The 6,000-nt window shown below is 40.1% G+C and overlaps 1 non-coding gene across 1 annotated transcript; it reads left to right on the top strand.

Annotated features, from left to right (window-relative positions):
* The first annotated feature begins 2,793 nt into the window (after positions 1-2,793).
* Positions 2,794-2,876, top strand: trnal-cag (transfer RNA leucine (anticodon CAG)). Its single transcript has one exon. It is a non-coding gene; the product is annotated as a tRNA-Leu (tRNA).
* The last annotated feature ends 3,124 nt before the right edge of the window (positions 2,877-6,000 follow it).

Raw genomic sequence — 6,000 nt, 5'->3', positions numbered from 1 at the left:
ATTTTACAACACACAGCAGCAGTAAAGTGGAGTTAAAAGTCGTCCAGTTCACTTCATAACGATATATTAATTCATATTAATGGAGAACGTGACGCAAGAAAACACAAGAACACAGTTAAAGATCATTATTGCACATATGAATGATCCCAGAATTAAGTAAGGCCAAAGATCTCGTTTTGATTGAGGTGAGATTTTCTCAAAAGTGAGAATTAAATAAGCAACTAATGCAGTGAAAAATACACACACACACACACATATATATATTAAGACAGGGCATTTTGGACAAAAGTGAAAGGAAAAACACGCTTATGGACGTTATAACAGAGCCAGTCTTCAGGAAAAGTTTTCAGGATGATCGACGCCTCATTTGCGCGCATTTTCCCTCAGATTCACCGGCCGGTGATCGTGGATCTGCGCGTATCTGTGCGCTGGGAGCAATCGCAGGGGAATATTGTCACTTACGCATTCCAATAGACTTGGACATCATCCTCTGGTCTAAACTAATGCAGCGACAAATCCCCCCGCAGGGGACTGAATAATCAGACTGCTATTTTCAGGAACAACTGCCTGGACGCGTTCATTTACACCTGCAGCCTCAAATATTCATGCGCGGGGTATAGAATGCGATTTAAATCTGCTTCATGATATGATGTCAGGTGGGAGCCGCAGCTTATTCATTAAATATCCCATTAAGCGGATATTAAAAGAAGAAGAAGAAGAAACAGCAAAAAAAGAAGATGGTGTGTGTGTGTGAGGGGGAATAAGAGTTTCACATTAGAGCGGATGAGACTTGTGGCAGCGGCCCTGTTTGTTTGTGTTTGGCGCGTACAGTGGAGTCACCAGGAGGCCAGCAGTGTCCGCGAGGCTCTTCTGTCACAACACATCCCGTCTCCCTCCTCTAGCACACTCCATCTTTCCTGCTTCCCTTAAATTTGGGCATCCTCCCCTCTGAATTTGCAGATATCAAACCTGTCACCATCCAGCTAAAATAATAAAAAAAAGAGCCCTCCCTCCTCGCGTGATTTGTCTCTTGAAATCTTCCGTTCCGTTCCTCTTCTGCTGCCCCGCCGAAGGCCTCCTCTTCTGCAAAGGTCGTGGCCTCGCTGGCCTCTTGTTGACCCCGGCTTGACCTAAGCAGGGTAGCTTCTCTGTCAGCTGCAGCTGTGTTGCTGCTAAAAGCCTGGATAATCCAATCACACAGTCATTAGTGCTGAGTAGGCCAGAGCCGGAACAGGTGAGTGTGCTTTGGTGTGTGTGTTTGTCTGCATAATCTTTCTCTCCTGCTAATATTTCGCTAATTTCGCGCACTGTATATGAAGTCAGCACATAATCACAACCCCCTCCACCTCCTCCTCCAAAAGCCATCAGATCAGTGGTGGTGAAATCCAATGATCTGTCACCTCGGCCCAATTCTGCAGCGAACATTATTAAACAAGTTGATGCAGCGTCAGTCCTCTAAGCTTCATTAAACCGCTGCTTTTTCAGCAGAGTCGGATGAGTGGGATGCAGATGAGGGAGGGGTTGCCAGGATGGGGATTTTCAGGATGACAGGCATGTGCGGCGTCCGAGCCAATCAAAGCGGACGGTTTGGAGAAGCGAGGTAAACGGTCACGAGGGGAAAGAAACAGCGAAAAACGGCGACTGCAAATGACTGGAAAGAGCAATTAAGATGCTTTAGTAAGACAGTGTGTTTTAATTGGGTGCTTGTTATTGCTTCGTGCCTTTTACCATAGCAGTGTCTCCCTTTTAAGCTTCGTGGAACCTGCCTGATTAATGAAATATTAAGCAAATGTGATTTTAGCCCCCAGAGCGGTGCTTTCACCTGCATTTGACACCTCTTTTAACATTAACACTTCGAAATGGGGGGCTATTTATATTCCAACCGGCTTAGCAGCTGCTCCACAACTTCGAGAATCCTTTTTGAAATAATCTTTTCCGTCTTTTTGAATTTAGTCTCAACATTTTAATGCCTCGTGTAAAGGAACTTAAATGGTGGTATTTTGTAGAATCACGTTGACTGACTGAGTGCTGAATTTAAAAACAGGACAACAAACACTGGGATCAGCCTGTGCAACACTCGGGAGTCGGTGAAAAAAGGCGAAGAGAAGCCGTGGATTTACTAAAGCTCATCGGGGTCCTACAAATGTCGCTGTGCTGGCTGCAAATCACACAGAAGTCCATAAAACAAACAAAACACAGGCTGGAGTTCGGGGTCAGAGCATTTCATTTAGTGTAAACATCACATGGCCTCAAATAGAAGCTGGGAGCGGATACAGTATTCACGGGCATCAGTATGAAGCTGCATAACTAAAGTTAATAACCACAGTTTTGAGAATCCTGCAGGGTTTCTGCACGTGTTTCGGGTCCTCACGTGAACTCCAACTTGAACTTTCACCACCGGCTTTCAATTATTCATGCTGAGCTGCAGAAATATCAGATTAAAACAACATGTAAACGTAATTGTGTGTTAGATCTACGTCGATGCTCGACGCTGAAAGCGTATTAAACGCTTGTTTAAATTAAAATTAAGAGGATTTATCAAAACTGATTGCGTTTATAAAAAGCAAAGATACAGAAGTGGGCAATCTTGATGAAATGCTGGCGTTTCAGTCGTCATATTAAATCGTAATAGCTTGTAAGAACTTGTTAAATTCTTTAACTGTGAACTCGTACCTCTTCCCATCAGATAAGCCGCTGTCATTAAATCTGCTTTATGACACAGAAACTTGGAAAAAACAGTGATTAAAGAGCGGAAACGCATTTTTTTCCATGTACATAATGCACGTAAATGACGTCAGGATGGCCGAGCGGTCTAAGGCGCTGCGTTCAGGTCGCAGTCTCCCCTGGAGGCGTGGGTTCGAATCCCACTTCTGACAGCATAGTTTTGCGATTTTAAAGTGCTGAATCTCGTCATATCAAAGCCTAATATAAATGCTCCATCACACGAGAGCAAGGTTTCATCGCCCATCTTTCAGCGCTCCGTAACTTTCGCATTTGATCTGCGGTTCGCCAGAAACTTTCATTTTAAAGAGCCCTCTGACCCTTGCGTGCCCTCGACAGCAACGCAGTTCACTGCTCCGGTCATGTCCTCAGCGACCCGCATCACATGGAGGCTGTGGATCACAGCTGAGAGCACATCAGATTATTTCTGTTGCATGAATTCATGGTGGCTCTGAACGATGATCCACAGTGTGAAACAGGGAAAAAAATATTTAAAAATATTAGTTTCTTCTTCATTTTCATCCTCTAAAATGACTCGAAGTCTCAATTTCTACTGTTTTGTCTTGTTTAGATTTTGTGTTATTTTTCTTAGAGCCTAAAAATCTGGATTTGCTAAATACTGGGTGCAAAAAGATATTAAATGGTTTATCTCACATCATATATCTGGTCTATTATGGCCTATTTTTAGGGTATAATATTGGTCAGCAAGTCATAGCAAAGAAAATGTACTTTTTTAGTCATTTTCTCCTCAGCAGCCACATAGATGCTCACAGCTGTGATTAATTCAAACCACCGGCCAACATCTATATCTGTTTAAAGCTGGATTGTAGTTAATTTTATACCAACTACTCAATGTCATGCTTTAGAAGTGATACATAGAAGATTAAAGTGTTGCCAGTGGGGTTAATATAATTTGCAGACTGTGAATTTCCACCAGCTATAAATCTCAGAAGAAGTATTGAGGATGTGACCCTGCTTGTGACATAATAACCTGTTTTTATGTTAATAGAACTGTGCTAATATTGCATTAAATAATATTATAGCCATAGCAATATAACACCTTGTTTGTTTGATATAAAGGAACCTTACAAGGGAATTACAGACATGTCACCTTAATCTAAAAGTCATGTTTTTCTTTTTGTTTGCAACTTTTTCGCGTATTTTGTACCGTTTCTAATTAAATGTCAGCATGATAAATCAGAGAAAAATCAGTCCTCAGTCAGTGAATTAAACAAAAAGAGTCCAAAGATCAACTTAAGCCCAAAGTTCACCAAAAAAAAAGAGAAAAACTCAAATCTAATCAGCTATTTTGACAATGTGGCACACTGCTCGAAACACCAGATAACAGCTAATGTTAAGTGGCGTTTCCACCTTCATTAAGCCAGCGAGGAATCATCAGTAAAGGTCAAGGTGACGGGCAGCAGGAGGCTGTGGCGCTCAGGTGGAGCACATAAAGAGAGCAGCATACGGAGAAAGAAAAGACTCATTAAATCACAAGGATGCCACTGCCTTCAATCACAGCAGCTTTTTATCTTTCCACATCCACATGTTCAGTGGAGGTGACGGAGAGGCAGAACATTTGATTGAGATCTCGTGATTATTTGAGATTGCCCATTTTCATCGGTGAATTGTTAGAATTTTTTATTTTCCTGTATTTGTTCTAAAAAAAAAGAGTAAAGATGCTTTGTCTACTGGAATTTAAAAAGAAAGAAAGCCTTTCTGTGCCTTTTGTCTGCAAAAAGTCATTTTTCAGCCCAATTTATTTGCTTTTCTCAATCAACAATGTTATTATTGTTTATTATTTATCTATTAATGCTATTATTATTTATTATTTAATGTTATTATTGTTTACAACAGACATAAAGATGTCCTCAATTTTAACCCACATTAAACATAATAGAGACTGTGGTCAAAATAATTGATTTATTTGGGTTCTAAAGTTCAATAATGATTCTTTATTGACAATTTAAAGGTCAACTCTGGCTGCGATCAGTTTTTTTATTTTACTTTCATACATTAAATTAATTCTCACAGGATGCCACTGCCCTCAATCACAGCAGTTAATTTAACAGAATTTAACTCTTTTTCAGTGTTTATTCTGCTCAACTCTCCAGAATGAATCCTTTCAAAGGATATTAAACAATGTAAAAAGTGACTTCTTTAACTGCTGGTAAAATAACACAAAACGCTGATTTGGTGTGAAGACAGTGCTGCTATTTAGGTATTTTTTTCACTTTCTACCACATTGAAAATGTGAGTTCTCATCCCAAAAATAGGAAATAATTACCTATAAATATGATGAAAGTACATGCAAACTCTAGTGGTTGTGAGAGTACCTGCATGTGAAGAGAAAATGGCTCCAGGGCCCCAAAATGGTGTCAGAGGCGTCATACAAAGAATGTATTTGATTCCTAACTGTGATGTTTTTTAACCCCAATCGATAAATGTTTTGATTTCTAGTCCTGAGTAATTTAAGTCGTTGCATAAACCCAACCTGGCAGTCATAAAGTGTCAAAATGGTGTCCTTTAAGGTGATTGTTGCATTGTAAAAAGAATGTATTTTAGCCATAACTATGAACGTTTTCTAACTCTTAATCAAGACATTTTATTATCTAAACTCAGCTAGGATGTGACAAAAAGTGGTTTTTAGTAAAGTCGTGTCATGTTTAGACTGAAAATAATGCAAAGCAGGTGTTATATCTGAGGGTTGAACTTTGCCCCGGGGTTTAAAGAACCCCTCGATCTAAGGAAGCCCGACTCTGTAATTGTGGGCCAATATCGATGGTGTTAGAAATATTAATTATTAATGGCTGATAGCCAACATGGATCGGTTTAGCCATTTTTTCTCTTCCTCTAAAATCAGTGAAACGATAAACAATTATAAGAAGATAACGGTATTAACCAACGTTTCTTATTACCTGAAACAAAAGCTCTTTTAGCCTGTTAAACTATTGCCGAATCAGTGACTTTTCAGGACTCAATTAGCCAAACAAAATGCTATTGTTGAACAATAAATAGCTTGCTATGGAACTCGGCTGCCTCCTATTGGACATTTCAAGTTAATCCTGTCAGTCTCAGGCCAAATCAATGCAACATTAGGTAAACTACTCGGTTAACGTTATATTTTTTGCTGATAGGCCGACTGCAGTCAAGAAGCTGAAAATCAGCCGATAAACCTGAGCGTCCCAATCAGAGAAGGATGTTTTCTTGGATATAGAAGCTGCTCTTCCTTTCCGTGTGGAGGTGCTACTTTAAAGGTCGTACTTAGGTACGAACAGA

This window comes from Leuresthes tenuis, unplaced genomic scaffold (assembly GCF_036924035.1).
Source record: "Leuresthes tenuis unplaced genomic scaffold, fLeuTen1.0.hap1 SCAF_22, whole genome shotgun sequence".
In the NCBI taxonomy this organism is placed as follows: Eukaryota; Metazoa; Chordata; class Actinopteri; order Atheriniformes; family Atherinopsidae; genus Leuresthes; species Leuresthes tenuis.
Note: the sequence above shows the minus strand (reverse complement) of the source record. Positions and strands in the feature narration are given on the sequence as shown.